This window comes from Hyperoodon ampullatus (assembly GCF_949752795.1).
Source record: "Hyperoodon ampullatus genome assembly, chromosome: 2".
In the NCBI taxonomy this organism is placed as follows: Eukaryota; Metazoa; Chordata; class Mammalia; order Artiodactyla; family Ziphiidae; genus Hyperoodon; species Hyperoodon ampullatus.
This window is the reverse complement of record NC_136915.1, coordinates 75307765-75329800: the sequence shown is the minus strand read 5'-3', so window position 1 is coordinate 75329800 and position 22036 is coordinate 75307765.

The window sequence follows — 22036 nt, the reverse complement described above, 5'->3', positions numbered from 1 at the left end:
CTGAAGGTCAGTGCTTAGATGTCTGGGGTCTGGAGCTGAGGTGGGCTTGTCTACGTAACAGCCTCTCTTCTGAGTGTGGTTACCTGGTCCTCCCAAGGGTCAGTGCTATGGTCGGGGCCTTAGTCTTAATCCCTGCAAGTTTCACCTTCCCTGGGGCTCGTGGAGAATCCACAGAAGGGCTACCTGGCAATAATTCTAATTCACCAGCACGTGCATGATGTGTAGGGAGGCAGGTTTAGCTAGTGAATTGATTGCAGGGCATGCAGATCGGGCAAAAGGCCGATGGGTAACAGCTGAGGCTGCTGCTGAGCTCTCTTTCCAGTCTACCGTCCCTACTCAGAAGTGTCCAGAGCTTCCCCTCGGCTTTCAAGCCCTGCTGTCCTGTAAGTTATCTCAACAAGCGTGGGAGACAAGAAAGGACTGAGGCTGCCAGAACCAAGTAGTGTGTTCAACTCTAGCATGAAAGCTTTAAAAACAGGTAAAATCAACAGAACCAAAGTGAAAAGAGGAGGACTTCTCTGGTACAAGTGTGGGGAGAGGAGACCCACCTGCTACTTTTTCCCATCCCAGGAGGTCCCAGGAACACAGCATGTTTCCACATTAGGGGAGCCACCAGCAGAGCCATGGTGTCCTGACCAAGGGGACATGTCACACCAGGTGCAGGTTCTGGGGAGGTGAGGTCACCCTGGAGACTGTTCATGTGTGACCCAAGTTGGGGGAGTCTGGGAAGGGCGGTTCCCCCTGGGACTGTGGGCATGTGACTCAGGTGGAGGGGTCTGGGTAGAAGGGGTCACCTGTTGAGAGAGAACGTGTGACTTTAGGTGCAGGGTCTGGGGAGGTGGGGTCACCGTGGTGAGTTTGGATGTGCGACCCCAGGTAAAGGGTGTGGGGACTCTGCACAAAGAAGAAGTGTCCATGTACACAATGGAAGATTAGCCATGGAAAACAATGAAACAGTGCCGGTTGCACCACCATATAAGGACCTAGACATACACCCAACTTGAAGTAAGAAAGAAACTGAAAGAGAGATATCCTATGACATCACTTCTAGGTGTTACCTAAAAATTGATACTCATGAACTTATTTCCAAGAGAAGGAAAATCATGGATTAAGAAAAAAAAATTATGTTTAAGCAAATGGAAAGGTGTAAGGAATGTATGAATTAGGATATGGGGGTTAAAAGACATGTACTAATACATATTAAATATGTAATTACAAAATACCTATGGAATACCAAGAGAGGTCTACTCAACACTCTGTAGCAACCTACACGGGAAAGGATCCAAAGATGAATAGACAGATACATTGATATGATAAACCAGATTCTGTACACCTTGGAGAAACAATATTTTTTTTTATCAAATTGGCTCTGATACCTAATAAAAATTAAATTAAAAAAAACAAACAACAAGTATCTAAGCTCTTGGGGGTTTGCGCTGGCACATTCCACTCTAATTTGAAGCCTACTAACACAATTTCCAGGAAAGCTCTGTTGCCCAAAAACCCAGAGTTGGAAATGTAGAAATGCTGACGCCTTGTGGCCGTTTCCTGCAAGAGCGGCTTTAAACCCACAGCTAATGGTCACTTAACATTCACAAGGCCTCAGGGCTGTAAAGGACACTGCCCTAAAAAAATTGTGCTGAGGTAGGGAATAGCCAAAAATATTCAAAACAGGCAAAATTTTCAAGAAGATAGTATGGAGACGTAAGTCTTGCTCACCGTCTTTTCAAAATAAAAAGGAAAATGGATAAAAGCTCAACCTCAGGAATTATTACACTCATGCAAATCTAATCTACAAAAAGGTTTCAACTCACACCAGTAGACTGACCTCGAGCAAAAAGTCTACAAACAATAAATGAAGGGGTTTTAGGGAACTGTGTACCCTCTAGCTGCTGGTGAGATGCAAAGTGGTAACAGCCAATAATGAGAACACAAAGGAGCTGCGTTTAAAAGTAAAAATTGAGCTAACGTTCGATGGAGTAGGCCCACCACTGGGCCTCTCACCTGAGAAGACCAGAATTGAGAAGACACAGGCTGAAACAGCTGCACTGCAGCCATATTCACAATAGAGAAGACATGGAAGCAACCAAAATGTCCATCAACAGATGAATGGATAAAGAAGAAGTGGTCCATGTACACAATGGAACATTAGCCATGGAAACCAATGAAACACTGCTCTTTGAGGCACCATAGAAGAGCCTACAGATAATCACGGAACATGAGGTAACTCCGAAAGCAAAAGCCATATATCCTATGATATCACTTATAGGTGCTATCTAACAACTGACACAAATGTACATATTTCCACAGAGAAAGACAATCACAGACTTAGAAAACAAAGTATGCTTATTTAAAAGGAAAGGTGGTGGGAACGGATAAATTAAAATTAGGCTTATCATACGTATACAAATATGAATTAAATACATATAACAAAAAGGCCGACCACATAGCAAGGGAGGTCTAGGGAACACTCTGTAATAATTTACATGGGAAGAGGTTCTGTACATGAATAGCCATATTTAGTGTACAAATTAACCAGATTGTGTACGCCTAGAACAAAGAATACTCTAATCATTACCCCGATTAAAAAAAAAATTAAAACGAAGAAGAAGTAATAAGACATAAACTCATAGGGGTTTTTCCTGCCACATTCCATTCTAATTTACAACCGAGGGACACGATTTCCAGAAAGGCTCTGCTACGCTAGTAACTAGATTTGGTAATGGAGAAATGCTGCCGCCTTGTTGCCGTTTCCCCAAACCGCAGCTTTACAGCCAGTGCTAATGGTCACTAAATATTCACAATCATTGCAGACCTGTAAATGACACCTAACCTCAAAAGAAAATCCTGGGGTCTAAAATCGACCCAAAAATTCATAAGAGGGCAACCATCCAGGAAGAAAATTTCAAGAGGTATATTGTACTCACACTTTTTTTTTAATAGAAAAAAAAAAGGCCTGGAAAAAATGCTGAACATTAGGAATTATTAAAGATATGCAAATCCAATTTACAAAAACCTATCAGCTAACACCAGTCAGAATGGCCATCGGCAAAAATTGTGCAAACAATGAATGCTGAAGGGGTTTTGAAGAAATGCTTACCCTTGGTACTAAGTGGGACATGGTAAGAGCCGCTAATGAAAACACAATGGAGGTGCTTTGCAATGTAAACATTGAGCTACCAGTCAATGAAACATACCCACTGCTGGGCCTATCACGTGAGAAAATGAGAATCAAAAAGTCACAGGTTGGCAATCCTTCACTCGAGCAATATTTCCCATAGCCAACACTTGGATGCAACGAAAATGTCCATCAACAGAGGAATGCACAAAGAAGAAGTGGTCCATGTACACAATGGAATATTACTCCAATAAAAAATATAAATTAAATTTAAAAAGCAAACATAAGTAAGGAGATATAAGCTTTTGTAGGTTTATCACGGTACATTCCACTCTAATTTATAACTGAGGAACACCACTGGCAGGAGGGCTGTTTCCCTAGGTACCAAAGTAGGGAATGTAGAAATGCTGCTGCTCTCTGGCCGTTACCTGCAACAGCAGCTTTAAAATCTGTGCTAATGGTGAGTTCATATGCAAAAGTACTGCAGGGCTGTAAATGAAACCTGATCTCAAAATGTCTTTATGCAGGTAAAGGCCAAAAAATTTCATAATGTGGCACATAACTTCAAGAAAACCATTTGAAGAAGTAACCTATACTCAGAGTTTGAAAAATAAAAGGACATGCCTGAAAGCTTACTTTCAAGGCATTATGAGACACATGCAAATCCAACCACAAAGAGGTAACACCTCGCACCCCTCAGAATAACCATCAGCCAAAAAACTACAAACAGTCAATGCTGAAGGGGTTGTGGAGAAATGCATACCCTCAATTTGAAGTGGGACATAACCTGGTAAGAGCCACTAATGGGAATAGAATGGAGGTGCTTTGAAAAGGTAAACTTTGAGCTACTATAGGATGAAGCAGGCCCACTCCTGGGCCTATAACGTAAGAAGACAGAATTGGAAAGACACAGGCATGCAAATCTGTACTGCAGCAGTATTATAATAGCCAAGACATGGAAGCAACCAAAAAGTCCATCAACAGATGAGTGGACAAAGAAGAACGGGTACATGTACAGATGGAATATTACCCAAGAAAGAAAATGAAACAATACCATTTGCAGCACCATAGATGAGTCTAGAGGTAATCAGGCAACTGATAGTAAGTGAGAAAGCGGAGGACACCTATCCTATGATATCACGTATAGTTGTTTCCTATATCGACCAGAAAATTCAAAAGACGTCAACATTTCAAGAAGACAATTTCAATAGGCATATGTTACGCACACTTTGTCTTTCTTTCTTTTTGTTTGTTTAAAGAAAAAGAAGCATGGAAAAATGCTCAACATCAGGAATTAATAAAGCCATGAAAATCCAATCTACAGAAACGTTCACCTTACAGCCGTCAGAATGATCATCAGCAAAAAGTTTACAAAGAATAAATGCTGAAGGGCTTTCAGGGAACTGTATACCCTCTAGTTGCTGGGGGGATGTAAACTGGTAACAGCCAGTAGTGAGAACAGAATGGATGTGTGTTTAAACGAAAAACGTGAAGTACTACGTGATCTTGTAGGCCCTTTTATGGGCCTATCACCTGAGCAGAGCAGAATCAAAAAGACACAGGCTGGCAATCATGCACTGCAGGAACATTTACCATAGCCAAGACTTGGAAGACACCGAAATGTCCATCAACAGAACAACACACAACCAAGAAGAGGCCCACGTATACAATGGAATATTAGCCATGGAAAAGAATGAAACAGTGCTGTTTGTACCACCATAGGAGGACCTAAAGATCATCACTCAAGTTGAAGTAAGAAAGAAACCAAAAGACAAATATCCTATGACATCACTTCTAGGTACTACCTAAAAATTGATACCCAAGAACTTATTTCCAAGAGAAGGACACACATGGATTAACAAAAGAAAATTATGTTTAAGCAAATGGAAAGGTGTAAGGAATGGATGAATTACGATATGGGGGTTAAAAGACATGTACTAATACATATGAAATATATAATCACAAAATACCTATGGAATACCAAGAGAGGTCTACTCAACACTCTGTAATAATCTACATGGGAAAGGATCCAGAGATGAATACATAGATATATAGACATAATAAACCAAACTGTGTACACCTAGAAAAGCACAGCATTTTTATCTAATTTGCTTTGATAATAAATAAAAATTAAATTTAAAAAACAAACAAGAAATAAGGAGATATAAGCTCTTGGGGATTTGCCCTGGCACATTCTACTCTAATTTTCAGCCTCCTAACACAATTTCCAAGAAGGCTCTATTGACCAAAAACCCAGAGTTCGAAATGTAGAAATGCTGTTGACTTGTGGCCATTTCCCGCAAGAGGGGTTTAAGGCCACAGCTAATGGTCACTTAACATTCACAAGGTCTCAGGGCTGTAAAGGACACCTGCCCTCAAAAAGTATCCTGAGCTAGGGAATGGCCAAAAAAATTCAAAACAGGCAAAAATTTCAAGGAGATAGTATGAAGAGGTAAGTTTTACTCTTTTTTAAACAAAGGAAAATTGATAAAAGCTCAACATCAGGAATTATTAGACTCATGCAAATCTTATCTACAAAATGGATTCAACTCACACTAGTCGACTGACCTTCAGCAAAAATTCTACGAACAATAAATGCTGAAGGGGTTTTAGAGAACTGTGTACCCTCTAGCTCCTGCTGATATGTAAAGTGGTAACGGCCAATAATGAGAATAGAAAGGAGTTGCGTTTAAATGTGAAAATTGAGCCACCATTCGATGCAGCAGGTCCACCATTGGGCCTCTCACCTGAGAAGACCAGAATCGAGAAGACACAGGCTGTAGCAGCTGCAGTGCAGCCATATTTACAATAGCCAAGGCATGAAAACAACCAAAATGTCCACCAACAGATGAATGGATAAAGCGGAAGTGGTCCACGTACACAGTGGAGTATTAGCCATGGAAAACAATGAAACACTGCTCTTTGAGGCACCATAGATGAGACTAGAGATAATCACAGAACATGAGGTATGTTGGAAAGCTAACGACATATATCCTATGATATCATTTATAGGTGTTATCTAAGAACTGACACAAATTAACATATTTCCACAGAGAAAGACACTCACAGACTTAGAAAACAAACTGTGCTCATCTAAAAGGAAAGGTGGGGGGAATGGATAAATTAAGATTAATTTTACCATACGAATATAAATACCAATAAATACATATAACAAAAAGACCGACCATATAGCAAGGGAGGTCTACGGAACACTCTGTAATAATTTACATGGGAATAGCTTCTGTACATGACTAGACATATATAATGTCTAAATGAACCAGATTGTGTACACCTAGGACAAACAATATTCTAATCATTACCCCGATTAAAAAAATTAAAATAACGAACAAGAAGTAATGAGACATAAACTTATGGGTTTTTTTCCTGGCACATTCCATTCTAATTTACAATCTAGGAACACGACTTCCAGAAAGGCTCTGCTACCCTAATAACCAGATTTGGGAATGGAGAAATGCTGCCGCCTTGTGGCCTTATCCCTCAACAGCAGCTGTAAACGCAGTGCTAATGGTCACTAAATATTCACAATCATTGCAGGCCTGTAAATGACACCTGCTCTCAAAAAAGTCCTCGGGTGGAAAATCGACCAGAAAATTCAAAAGAGGGCAACATTCCAAGAAGACAATTTCAAGAGGTATATTGTACTCACATTTTTTTTCTTTTTTAAAGAAAAGGAAAAGGCCTGGGAAAATGCTGAACATTAGTAATTATTAAAGACCAGCAAATCCAAATTACAAAAATTTATCATCACACACCATTCTGAATGGCCATCAGCAAAAGTTCTGGAAACAATGAATGCTGAAGGGGTTGCGGAGAAAGGGGTACACTCGGTTGTATGTTGGACGTGGTAAGAGCCACTAATGAAAACAGAATTCGAGTGGCTTGAAATGGTAAACATTGAGCTACCATTCCATCAAGCATACACACTGCTGGGCTTATCACCTGAGAAGATGAGAATCAAAAAGACACAGGCTGGCAATCCTGCCCTCCAGCAATATTTACCATAGCCAACACTTGGAAGCAATGAAAATGTCCATCAACAGAGGAATGCACAAAGAAGAAGTGGTCCATGTACACAATGGAGTATTACAACAATGAAAAATATAAATTACATTTAAAAAACAACATAAGTATGGAGACATACCATTTGGGGGTTTATCCGGGAACATTCCACTCGAATTTATAACTGAGGAACACCACTGGCAGGAAGGTCTGTTTCCCTAGTTATCAGAGTGGGGGACGTAGAAATGCTGTCGCCCTCTTGCTGTTACCTGCAACAGCAGCTTTAAAACCTGTGCTAATGATCACTTCATATGCACAAGTACTGCAGGGCTGAATATGAAACCTGCCCTCAAAATGTCTTGAGGGAAGTAATGGCCAAGAAATTTCAAAATGTGGCACATACTCAAGAAAAGAATTTGAAGAGGTAAGCTCTATTCACAGTTTGAAAAAGAAAGGACATGCCTTAAAGTTCAATTTCAATGGATTATTAGGTGCATGCAAATGCAACCACAAAGAGGTATTAGCTCACACCAGTCAGAATAACCATCAGCAAGGAAACTACAAACACTAAATGCTGAAGGTGTTGTGGAGAAATACATACCCTCCAATTTAATTGGGATGTAACCTGGAAAGAGCCACTAATGAGAATGGAATGGTGGTGCCTTTAAAAGGTAAACACTGAGCTACCGTATGATACAGCAGGCCCAATCCTGGGCCTATAACATAAGAAGAGAGAATTGGAAAGACACAGGCAGGCAAATCTGCATTGCAGTAGTATTACAATAGCCAAGACATCGAGGCAACCAAAAAGTCCATCAAGAGGTGAGTGGACAAAGAAGAACTGGTACATGTACAGATGGAATATTAGCTAAGGAAAAAAATGAAACCATGCCATTTGCAGCACCATAGATGATTCTAGAGGTAATCTGGCAAATTGTACTAAGTCAGAAAGCAAAAGACACATATCCTATAATATTAATTATAGGCGTTAGCTAAAAATTGATACCAATGAAGATATTTCCACAAAGAAAGGCAATCAGAGATTCATTAAACAAACTTACGGTTCACCAAATGGAAACGTGTGAGTATTGGAAAGATTAGGATATTGGGGTTAACACAGATATAGAAACACATGTGAAATACATCATCACCAAAGACCTACGGAAAACCAAGAGAAGGCTACTCAACATTGTGTCATAACCTACATGGGAAAATGATCCGAAGAAGTATAGATATATGTATATGTGTAAAAGAACCACATCTTGCACACCTAGAACAAAACATTTTAATCAATTTGCTCTGATAAAAAATAAAAATTAAATTAAAAAAAGAACAAGAAGTAATGAGACATAAACTTAAGGGCCTTTTTGCTAGCACAGTACATTCTAATTTACAACCAGAACACCACTTCCATTAAGGCTCTGTCATCACTAATAAAGCAGCTTTATAAGCAATGTTGAAGGTAGCTTAAAAGAAGTCTCGCTAATTATTGATAGTAACAAGAAAACAAACAAAAGTAAAAATCTCACTGCAAAAAGTATCCATAAAGTAAGGGTAGTAGATCTAACACTTATTAAACTTCTGTAAAGAATAAAAGACAACAATAGTATGTTTTTTTTTTAAAAGGGAGGGCCCAAATAAATCAGAAATGAAAGAGACGATGTTACAACAGACACCACAGAAATACAAAGTATCCTAAGATACACACAGGGAAACTCAGAGCTCAGACTGGACAGAGCCCACTCTCCATTCCCCTGTACATGACTTACAGGAGCCTCAGGAACTGAGGAGGGGGTCACTGAGGGGAGGCACAGGATAGAATATGTTAGGCATTAACATGACTGCATTCATCTTAAACGTGCCTGAACTACATTCACACGAGATGATTCTGTCCTGTATGTACATCGGCACCTCTAGTCAGAACTGTGGATCTTTGGTTTCACCATCTCTGACAGCAGTAGCTTTACCTGCTTTGGACCGTCTCCTATAGGATTTCTAGAACCACAAAGCATCGAAGCTTCACAGGACCCAGAGTCTGTGCGACTCCACTCAGAGTCTCAGAGTCTCAACTCCACTCAGAGACTCAGAGTCTCAACAGAGACTCCACTCTTGGAGGGCACACACAAAGTAGTGTGCACATCAAGACCCAGGGGAAGGAGCAGTGACCCCATAGGAGACTGACCAGACCTACCTGCTAGTTTTAGAGGGTTTCCTGCAGAGGCAGGGTGTGGCTCCGGCTCATCATGGGGACAACGACACTGGCAGTAGAAGTTCTGGGATATACTCCTAGGCACGAGCCCTCCCAGTGTAGGCTTTAGCCCCACCCAGAGCAAGGTAGGCTCCAGTGCTAGGTTGCCTCAGGCCAAACAACCAACAGGGAGGGAACCCAGCCCCATTCATCAGCAGACAAGTGGATTAAAGTTTTATTGAGTTCTGCCCACCAGAGCAACACCCAGCTCTACCCACCAACAGTCCCTCCCATCAGGAAGCTTGCACAAGCCTCTAAGATAGACTCATCCATCCACTGGAGGGCAGACAGCAGAAGCAAGAAGAACTACAATTCTGCAGCCTGTGGAAGGAAAACCACATTCACAGAAAGATAGACAAAATGAAAACTCAGAGGACTTTATACCAGATCAAGGAACAAGATAAAACCCCGGACAAAAGACGAAATGAGGTGGAGATAGGCAACCTTCCAGAAAAATAATTCGGAATAATGATAGTGAAGATGATCCAAGACCTTGGAAAAAGAATGGAGGCAAAGATCAAGAAGATGAAAGAAATGCTTAACAAAGCCCTAGAAGAATTAAGGAACAAACACCTAGAAGAATTAAAGAACAAACAGAGATGAACCATACAAAAACCGAAATCAAAAATACACTAGAAGGAATCAGTGGCAGAATAACTGTGGTAGAAGAACGGATAAGTGACCTGGAAGACAGAAAGGTGGAAATCACTGCCGTGGAACAGAATAAAGAAAAAGAATGAAAATAAATGAAGACACCTTAAGAGACCACTGGGACAATGTTAAACACAACAATATTCACATTATAAGGGTCCCAGAAGGAGAAGAGAGAGATAAAGGACCCAAGAAAATATTTGAAGAGATAAGAGTCGAAAACTTCCCTAGCATGGGAAAGGAAATAGCCACCCAAGTCCAGGAAGCACAGAGAGTGCCAGGCAGGATAAACCAAAGGAGAAAAATGCCGAAACACATAGTAATCAAATTGACAAATATTAAAGACAATGAATAATGATTGAAAGCAACAAGGGAAAAATGACAAATAACATACAAGGGAACTCCCATAAGGTTAACAGCTGATTTCTCTCATAACGAATGTTACAAGACACAAGGAAAAACACTACATCACGATCAAGGGATCAATCCAAGAAGAAGATATAACAATTATAAATATATATGGGGCTTCCCTGGTGGTGCAGTGGTTGAGGGTCCGCCTGCCAATGTAGGGGACGCGGGTTCATGACCCGGTCTGGGAGGATCCCATGTGCTGCGGAGAGTCTGGGCCCGTGAGCCATGCCCACTGAGCCTGCGCGTCCGGAGCCTGTGCTCTGCAGTGGGAGGGGCTGCAGTGGTGAGAGACCCACGTATCGTTAAAAAAAAAAAATATATATATATATATATATATATATGTACCCAACATAGGAGCACCTCAATACATAAGACAACGCTAACAGCTATAAAAGAGGAAATCGACGGTAACAAAATAATAGCAGGGGACTTTAACACCTCACTTACACCAATGGTGCTCATCCAGACAGAAAATTAATAAGGAAACACAAGCTTTAAATGACAGAATAGACCACATAAATTTAATTGATATTTATGCGACATTCCATCCCAAAACAGCAGATTACATGTTCTCAACTGCACACGGAAGATTCTCCAGGATAGATCACATCTCGGATCACAAATAAAGCCTCAGTAAATTTAAGAAAACTGAAATCACCTCAAGCAGCTGTGCCGACCACAATGCTATGAGATTAGAAATCAGTTACAGGGAAAAAAACGTAAAAAACACAAACACATGGAGGCTAAACAATACATTACTAAATACAAGAGATCACTGAAGAAATAAAAGAGGAAATCAAAAACTACCTAGAGACAAATGACAACAAAAACACGATGATTCAAAACTTATGGGATACAGAAAAAGCAGTTCTAAGAGGGAAGTATATAGCAGTACAAGCCCACATCAAGAAACAAGAAAAATCTCAAATAAACAATCTAAACTTACACCTAGAGGAACTAGAGAAAGAAGAACAACACCCATAGTTAGTAGAAGGAAAGAAATCATAAAGATCAGAGCAGAAATAAATGAAATAGAAACAAAGAAAACAATAGCAAAGATCAATAAAACTAACAGCTGGTTCTTTGAGAAGATAAACAAAAATAATAAACCTTTAGCCAGACTCAAGAAAAACAGGGAGAGGACTCAAATCAATAAAATTAGAAATGAAAAAGGAGAAGTTACAACAGACACTGCAGAAATACAAACCATCATAAGAGACTACTACAAGCAACTCTATGCCAATAAAATGGACAACCTGGAAGAAAATGGACAAATTCTTAGAAAGGTATAACCTTCCAAGACTAAACCAGGAAGAAATAGAAAATATGAACAGACCAATCACAAGTAATGAAATTGAAACTGTGATTAAAAATCTTCCAACAGGGCTTCCCTGGTGGCGCAGTGGTTGAGAGTCTGCTTGCCGATGCAGGGGACACGGGTTCGTGCCCCGGTCCAGGGAGATCCCACATGCCGCAGAGCGGCTGGGCCTGTGAGCCATGGCCGCTGAGCCTGCGCTCCACAACGGGAGAGGCCACAGCAGTGAGAGGCCCGCATACCGCCAAAAAAAAAAAAAAAATCTTCCAACAAAAGCCCAGAACCAGATGGCATCACAGGTGAATTCTATCAAACATTTAGGGAAGAGCTAACACCCAACCTTCTCAAACTCTTCAAAAAAATTTCAGGGGAAGGAACACTCCAGAACAAATTCTATAATGCCACCATCACCCTAAAACTAAAACCAGACAAAGATACTACAAAAAAAGAAAATTATAGACGAATATCACTGATGAATATAAATGTAAAAATCCTCAACAAAATACTAGCAAAGAGAATCGAACAACACATTAAGAGGATCATACACCATGATTAAGTGGGGTTTATCCCAGGGATGCAAGGATTCTTCAATATACACAAATCAATCAATGTGATACACCATATTAACAAATTGTAGAATAAAAACCATATAATCATCTCAATACATGCAGGAAAAGCTTTTGAGAAAATTCAACACCCATTTATGATAAAAACTCTCCACAAAGTGGGCATAGAGGGAACCTACCTCAACATAATAAAGCCCATATATGGCAAACTGACAGCAAACATCATTCTCAATGGTGAAAAACTGAAAGCATTTCCTCTAAGATCAGGAACAAGATGAGGATGTCCACTCTTGCTACTATTATTCAACATAGTTTTGGAAGTCCTAGCCGCAGCAATCAGAGAAAAAGAAATAAAAGGAATACAAATTGGAAAAGAAGTAAAATTGTCACTGTTTGCAGATGACATGATACCATAGATAGAGAATCCTAAAGATGCCACCAGAAAACTACTAGAGCTAATCAATGAATTTGGTAAAGTTGCAGGATACACAATTAATGCACAGAAATCTCTTTCATTCCTTTACACTAACAATGAAAGATCAGAAAGAGAAATTAAGGAAAAAAATCCCATTATCATTGCAACAAAAAAATAACATACATAGGAATAAACCTATCTAAGGAAGTAAAAGACCTGTACTCAGAAAACTATAAGACACTGGTGAAAGAAATCAAATATGATATAAATAGATGGAGACGTATACAATGTTCTTGGATTAGAAGAATCAATATTGTGAAAATGACTATACTACCCAAAGCAATCTACAGATTCAATGCAATCCCTATCAAATTACTGGTGGCATTTTCTACAGAACTAGAACAAAAAATCTTAAAATTTGTGGGGAGACACAAAAGACCCTGGATAGCCAAAGCAGTCTTGAGGGGAAAAAAAAGAGCTGGAGGAATCAGACTTCCTGACTTCAGACTATACTACAATATCAAGGAAATATGGTACTGGCACAAAAAACAGAAATACAGATCAATAAAACAGGACAGAAAGCCCAGAGATAAACCCACATACCTATGGTTAACTAATCTATGACAAAGGAGGCAAGGATATACAATGGAGAAATGACAGTGTCTTCAATAAGGGGTTCTGGGAAAACTTGACAGCTACATGTAAAAGAATGAAATTAGAACACTCCTTAACACCATACACAAAAATAAACTCAAAATGGATTAGAGACCTAAATGTAAGACCAGACACTATAAAATCTTATAGGAAAACATAAGCAGAAGAGTCTATGACATCAATCACAGCAAGATCCTTTTTGACCCACCTCCTAGAGAAATGGAAATAAAAACAAAAATTAAAAAATGGGACCTAATGAAACTTAAAATATTTTGCACAGCAAGGAAAAACATAAACAAGATGAAAAGGCAACCCTCAGAATGGTAGAACATTTTTTTCAAATGAAGCAAAAGACAAACGATTAATGTCCAAAATTTACAAGCAGCTTATGTAGCTCAATATCACAAAAACAAAAAAAAAACCCAATCCAAAAATGGGCAGAAGACCTAAATAGACATTTTTCCAAAGAAGATATACAGGTTGCCAACAAACACATGAAAGGATGCTGAACATCACTAATCATTAGAGAAATGCAAATCAAAACTACAGTGAGGTATCACCTCATACCAGTCAAAATGGCCATCATCAAAAAATCTACAAACAATAAATGCTGGAGAGGCATTTATTGGAGAAAAGGGAACTCTCTTGCACTGTTGGTTGCAATGTAAATTGATATAGCCACTAGGGAGAACGGTATGGAGGTTCCTTAGAAACTAAAAATAGAACTACCATATGACCCAGCAATCCCACTACTCGGCATTTACCCCGAGAAAACCATAATTCAAAAAGAGTCATGTACCACAATATGCATTGTAGCTCTATTTACAATAGCCAGGACATGGAAGCAACCTAAGTGTCCATCAACAGATGAATGGATAAAAAAGATGTGGCACATATATACAATGGAATATTACTCAGCCATAAAAAGAAAGGAAATTGAGTTATTTGTAGTGAGGTGGATGGATCTAGAGTCTGTCCTACAGAGTGAAGTCAGAAAGAGAAAAACAAATACCATATGCTAACACATATATATGGAATCAAAAAAAATTTATGAAGAAACTAGGGGCAGGAAAGCATTAAGGACACAGACGTGGAGAAAGCAGTTGATGACACAGGGAGGGGGAAGGGAAAGCTGGGACAAAGTGAGAGGGTGGCATGGATATATATACACTACCAAATGTAAAATGATAGCTACTGGGAAGCAGCCACATAGCACAGGGAGATCAGCTCAGTGCTTTGTGACCACCTAAAGGGGTGGGATAAGGGGGTGAGAGGGAGGTGCAAGAGGGAGGGGATATGGTTTTATATGTATACGTATAGCTGATTCACTTTTTTATACAGCAGAAACTAACACACAATGGTAAAGCAATTATACTCCAAAACAGGTGTAGTAGAAAAAACTAAAGAAAGCCCAGAAATAAACCTACACACCTATGGTCCACTAATCTATGACAAAGGAGGCAAGGATATACAATGGAGAAAAGACAGTCTCTTCAATAAGTGGTGCTGGGAAAAATGGACAGCTACATGTAAAAGAATTAAACTAGAACACTCCCTAACACCATACACAAAAATAAACTCAAAATGCATTAGAGACCAAAATGTAAGATGGGACACTATAAAACTCTTAGAGGAAAACATAGGAAGAATACTCTTTGACATAAATCACAGCAAAATCTTTTTTTTATTAGTTTCTGCTTTATAACAAAGTGAATCAGTCATACATATACATCTGTTCCAACATCCCTTCCCTCATGCATCTCCCTCCCTCCCACCCTCCCCATCCCACCCCTCCAGGCGATCACAAAGCACCGAGCTGATATCCCTGTGCTCTGCGGCTGCTTCCCACTATCTATCTACCTTACGTTTGGTAGTGTGTATATGTCCATGCCTCTCTTTCGCTTTGTCACAGCTTACCCTTCCCCCTCCCCATATCCTCAAGTCCATTCTCAAGTAGGTCTGTGTCTTTATTCCCGTTTTACCCCTAGGTTCATCATGACATTTTTTTTTTTAATTCCATATATATGTGTTAGCATACGGTATTTGTCTTTCTCTTTCTGACTTATTTCACTTTGTATGACAGACTCTAGGTCTATCCATCTCATTACAAATAGCTCAGTTTCGTTTCTTTTTACGGCTGAGTAATATTGCATTGTATATATGTGCCACATCTTCTTTATCCATTCATCCGATGATGGACACTTAAGTTGTTTCCAGCTCCGGGCTATTGTGAATAGAGCTGCAATGAATATTTTGGTACATGTCTCTTTTTGAATTATGGTTTTCTCAGGGTATATGCCTAGTAGTGGGATTGCTGGGTCATATGGCAGTTCTATTTTTAGTTTTTTAAGGAACCTCCATACTGTTCTCCATAGTGGCTGTATCAGTTTACATTCCCACCAGCAGTGCAAGAGTGTTCCCTTTTCTCCACACCCTCTCCAGCATTTATTGTTTCTAGATTTCTTGATGATGGCCATTCTGACTGGTGTGAGATGATATCTCATTGTAGTTTTGATTTGCATTTCTCTAATGATTAATGATGTTGAGCATTCTTTCATGTGTTTGTTGGCAGTCTGTATATCTTCTTTGGAGAAATGCCTATTTAAGTCTTCTGCCCATTTTTGGATTGGGTTGTTTTTTTGCTATTGAGCTGCATGAGCTGTTTATAAATTTTGGAGATTAATCCTTTGTCAGTTGCTTCATTTGCAAATATTTTCTCCCATTCTGAGGGTTGTCTTTTGGTCTTGTTTATGGTTTCCTTTGCTGTGCAAAAGCTTTGAAGTTTCATTAGGTCCCATTTGTTTATCTTTGTTTTTATTTCCATTTCTCTAGGAGGTGGGTCCAAAAGGATCTTGCTGTGATTTATGTCATAGAGTGTTTTGTCTATGTTTTCCTCTAAGAGTTTGATAGTTTCTGGCCTTACATTTAGGTCTTTAATCCATTTTGAGTTTATTTTTGTGTATGGTGTTCGGGAATGATCTAATCTCATACTTTTACATGTCCCTGTCCAGTTTTCCCAGCACCACTTAGTGAAGAGGCTGTCCTTTCTCCACTGTACATTCCTGCCTCCTTTATCAAAGATAAGGTGACCATATGTGTGTGGGTTTATCTCTGGGCTTTCTATCCTGTTCCATTGATCTATCTTTCTGTTTTTGTGCCAGTACCACACTGTCTTGATTACTGTAGCTTTGTAGTATAGTCTGAAGTCAGGGAGCCTGATTCCTCCAGCTCCGTTTTTCGTTCTCAAGATTATTTTGGCTATTCGGGGTCTTTTGTTTTTCCAAACAAATTTTGAAATTTTTTGTTCTACTTCTGTGAAAAATGCCAGTGGTAGTTTGATAGGGATTGCATTGAATCTGTAGATTGCTTTGGGTAGTAGAGTCATTTTCACAATATTGATTCTTCCAATCCAGGAGCATGGTATATCTCTCCATCTATTTGTATCATCTTTAATTTCTTTCAACAGTGTCTTATAACTTTCTGCATACAGATCTTTTGTCTCCTTAGGTAGGTTTATTCCTAGATATTTTATTCTTTTTGTTGCAATGGTAAATGGGAGTGTTTTCTTGATTTCATTTTCAGATTTTTCATCATTAGTGTACAGGAATGCCAGAGATTTCTGTGCATTAATTTTGTATCCTGCTACTTTACCGAATTCATTGATTAGCTCTAGTAGTTTTCTGGTAGCATCTTTAGGATTCTCTATGTATAGTATCGTGTCATCTGCAAACAGTGACAGCTTTACTTCTTCTTTTCTAATTTGGATTCCTTTTATTTCCTTTTCTTCTCTGATTGCCGTGGCTAAAACGTCCACAACTATGTTGAATAAGAGTGGTGAGAGTGGGCAGCCTTGTCTTGTTCCTGATCTTAGTGGAAATGGTTAGAGTTTTTCACCATTGAGGATGATGTTGGCTGTGGGTTTGTCATATATGGCCTTTATTATGTTGAGGAAAGTTCCCTCTATGCCTACTTTCTGGAGGGTTTTTATCATAAATGGGTGTTGAATTTTGTCAAAAGCTTTCTCTGCATCTATTGAGATGATTATATGGTTTTTCTCCTTCAACTTGTTAATATGGTGTATCACATTGATTGATTTGCGTATATTGAAGAATCCTTGCATTCCTGGAATAAACCCCACTTGATCATGGTGTATGATCCTTTTAATGTGCTGTTGGATTCTGTTTGCTAGTATTTTGTTGAGGATTTTTGCATCTATGTTCATCAGTGATATTGGCCTGTAGTTTTCTTTGTGACATCCTTGTCTGGTTTTGGTATCAAGGTGATGGTGGCCTCGTAGAATGAGTTTGGGAGTGTTCCTTCCTCTGAAATTGTTTGGAAGAGTTTGAGAAGGATGGGTGTTAGCTCTTCCCTAAATGTTTGATAGAATTCGCCTGTGAAGCCATCTGGTCCTGGGCTTTTGTTTGTTGGAAGATTTTTAATCACAGTTTCAATTTCAGTGCTTGTGATTGGTCTATTCATATTTTCTATTTCTTCCTGATTCAGTCTTGGCAGGTTGTGCATTTCTAAGAATTTGTCCATTTCTTTCAGGTTGTCCATTTTATTGGCATAGAGTTGCTTGTAGTAATCTCTCATGATCTTTTGTATTTCTGCAGTGTCAGTTGTTACTTCTCCTTTTTCATTTCTAATTCTATTAATTTGCGTCTTCTCCCTTTTTTTCTTGATGAGTCTGACTAATGGTTTGTCAATTTTGTTTATCTTCTCAAAGAACCAGCTTTTAGTTTTATTGATCTTTGCTATCGTTTCCTTCATTTCTTTTTCATTTATTTCTGATCTGATCTTTATGATTTCTTTCCTTCTGCGAATTTTGGGGGTTTTTTGTTCTTCTTTCTCTAATTGCTTTAGGTGCAAGGTTAGGTTGTTTATTCGAGATGTTTCCTGTTTCTTAAGGTGGGTTGTATTGCTATAAACTTCCCTCTTAGAACTGCTTTTGCTGCGTCCCATAGATTTTGGGCCATTGTGTCTCCATTGTCATTTGTTTCTAGGTATTTTTTGATTTCCTCTTTGATTTCTTCAGTGATCACTTCGTTATTGAGTAGTGTATTGTTTAGCCTCCATGTGTTTGTATTTTTTACAGATCTTTTCCTGTAATTGATGTCTAGTCTCATAGCATTGTGGTCAGAAAAGATACTTGATACAATTTCAATTTTCTTAAATTTACAAAGGCTTGATTTGTGACCCAAGATATGATCCTGGAGAATGTTCCATGAGCACTTGAGAAAAATGTGTATTCTGTTGTTTTTGGATGGAATGTCCTATAAATATCAACTAAGTCCATCTTGTTTAATGTATCATTTAAAGCTTGCGTTTCCTTATTTATTTTCATTTTGGATGATCTGTCCATTGGTGAAAGTGGGGTGTTAAAGTCCCCTACTATGAGGGTGTTACTGTCGATTTCCCCTTTTATGGCTGTTAGTATTTGCCTTATGTATTGAGGTGCTCCTATGTTGGGTGCATAAATATTTACAATTGTTATATCTTCTTCTTGGATCGATCCCTTTATCGTTATGTAGTGTCCTTCTTTGTCTCTTCTAATAGTCTTTATTTTAAAGTCTATTTTGTCTGATATAAGAATTGCTACTCCAGCTTTCTTTTGATTTCCATTTGCATGGAATATCTTTCTCCATCCCCTTACGTTCAATCTGTATGTGTCTCTAGGTCTGAAGTGGGTCTCTTGTAGACAGCATATATATGGGTCTTGTTTTTGTATCCATTCAGCCACTCTGTGTCTTTTGGTGGGAGCATTTAGTCCATTTACATTTAAGGTAATTATTGATATGTGTGTTCCTATTCCCATTTCCTTAATTGCTTTGGGTTCATTATTGTAGGTATATTCCTTCTGTTGTTTTTCTTGCCTAGAGAAGTTCCTTTAGCATTTGTTGTAAAGCTGGTTTGGTGGTGCTGAACTCTCTCAGCTTTTGCTTGTCTGTAAACGTTTTAATTTCTCCATCAAATCTGAATGAGATCCTTGCTGGGTAGAGTAATCTTGGTTGCAGGTTTCTCTCCTTCATCACTTTAATTATGTCCTGCCACTCCCTTCTGGCTTGTAGAGTTTCTGCTGAGAGATCAGCTGTTAACCTGATGGGGATTCCCTTGTGTGTTATTTGTTGTTTTTCCCTTGCTGCTTTTAATATGATTTCTTTGTGTTTAATTTTTGACAGTTTGCTTAATATGTGTCTTGGCGTATTTCTCCTTGGATTTATTCTGTATGGGACTCTCTGTGCCTCCTGGACTTGATTAACTATTTCCTTTCCCATATTAGGGAAGTTTTCAACTATAATCTCTTCAAATATTTTCTCAGTCCCTTTCTTTTTCTCTTCTTCTTCTGGAAGCCCTATAATTCGAATGTTGGTGCGTTTAATGTTGTCGCAGAGGTCTCTGAGACTGTCCTCAGTTCTTTTCATTCTTTTTTCTTTATTTTGCTCTGCATCAGTTATTTCCACTATTTTATCTTCCACCTCACTTATCCGTTCTTCTGCCTCAGTTATTCTGCTATTGATCCCATCTAGAGTATTTTTCATTTCATTTATTGTGTTTTTAATCGATGCTTGATTCATCTTTAGTTCTTCTAGGTCCTTGTTAACTGTTTCTTGCATTTTGTCTATTGTATTTCCAAGATTTTGGATCTTGGAAATAGAATCTTGGATCATCTTTACTATCATTATTCTGAATTCTTTTTCAGGTAGACTGCCTATTACCTCTTCATTTGTTAGGTCTGGTAGGTTTTTATCTTGCTCCTTCACCTGCTGTGTGTTTCTCTGTCTTCTGATTTTGCTTATCTTACTGTGTTTGGGGTCTCCTTTTTGCAGGCTGCAGGTTCGTAGTTCCCGTTGTTTTTGGTGTCTGTCCCCAGTGGCTAAGGTTGTTTCAGTAGGTTGTGTAGGCTTCCTGGTGGGGGGGACTAGTGCCTGTGTTCTGGTGGTTGAGGCTCGATCTTGTCTTTCTGGTGGACAGGTCCACGTCTGGTGGTGTGTTTTGGGGTGCCTGTGGCCTTATTATGTTTTTAGGCAGCCTCTCTGCTAATGGGTTGGGTTGTGTTCCTGCCTTGCTAGTTGCTTGGCATAGGGTGACCAGCACTGTAGCTTGCTGGTCGTTGACTGAAGCCTGGTGCTGGTGTTGAGATGGAGATCTCTGGGAGATTTTCGCCGCTTGATATTATGTGGAGCTGGGAGGTCTCTTGTGGACCCGTGTCCTGAAGTTGGCTCTCCCACTTCAGAGGCACAGCACTGACTCCTGGCTGCAGCACCAAGAGCCTTTCATCTACCGGCTCAGAATAAAAGGGAGAAAAAGTAGAAAGAAAGAATTAGTAGAAGAAAGAAAGAGAGAGAGAAAGAAAGGAAGAAGGAAAGAAAGGAAGGAAGGAAGAAAGAAAGAAAGGAGGGAGGGAGGGATGAAGGACGGAAAGAAAGAAAGAAAGGAGGGAGGGAGGGAGGGAGGAAAGAAAAAGAAAGAGCCAAAGGAAGAAGGGTGGGAGGGATGGAGGAAGGAAAGAAAGACAGGAGGGAGGGAGGGAGGGAGGAAGGAAAGAAAAAGAAAGAGTGAAAGGAAGCAGGGAGGGAGGGAGGGAGGAAGGAAAGAAAGAGAGAAAGAAGGAAAGGAGGGGCGGAGGGAGGGAGGGAGGAAGGGAAGGTAGGAAAAAAAGAGCAGGTAAAGTAAAATAGAATAAAGTATAAAATATAGTAGCGTTATTAAAATTAAAAGGTAATTATTGAAAAAAAACGGACAGATAGAACCCTGGGACATATGGTGGAAGCAAAGCTATACAGAGGAAATCTCATACAGAAGCATACACATACACATTCACAAAAAGAGAGCAGGGGGAAAAATCGAAAATCTTGCTCTCAAAGTCCACCTCCTCAATTTGGGATAATTCGTTGTAAAAAGAGGAAAAGGGGGAAAAGTCTGAAACCTTGCTCTCAAAGTCCACCTCCTTAATTTGGGATAATTCGTTGTAAAAAGAGGAAAAGGGCGAGAAGTCTTAAATCTTGTCCTCAATGTCCACCTCCTCAATTTGGGATGATTCGCTGTCCATTCATGCACTCCACAGACGCAGGGCACATCAAGTGGACCGTGGAGCTTTAATTCGCTGCCTCCGAGGCTGCACAGAGAGATTTCCCTGTCTCTCCTCTGCTCTCACAGCTCCCGGGTCTCAGACTTGGACCTGGCCCCGCCTCTGCGCGTAGGTCGCCGGAGGGCGTCCGTTCTTCGCTCAGACAGGATGGGTCTAAAGGAGCCGCTGATTCGGGGGCTCTGATTCACTCAGGCAGAGGGGAGGGAGGGGCGCGCAGTGTGGGGCGGGCCTGCGGCGGCAGAGGCCGGCGTGACGTTGCACCAGCCCGAGGCGCTCCTTGCGCTTTCCCGGGAAAGCCGTCCCTGGGTCCTGGGACGCCGGCAGTGGCGGGCTGCACAGGCTCCCCGGAAGGCGGGGTGGACAGTGACCTGCGCTCGCACACAGGCCTTGTGGCGGCGGCAGCAGCAGCCCCAGCGTCCCACGCCCGTCTCCGGGGTCCGCGCCTTTAGCCTCGGCTCGCGCCTGTCTCTGGTGCTTCTCTAAGCAGCTCTCTTAATGCCCTCTCCTCGCGCACCAGGAAACAAAAGGGAAGAAAAAGTCTCTTGCCTC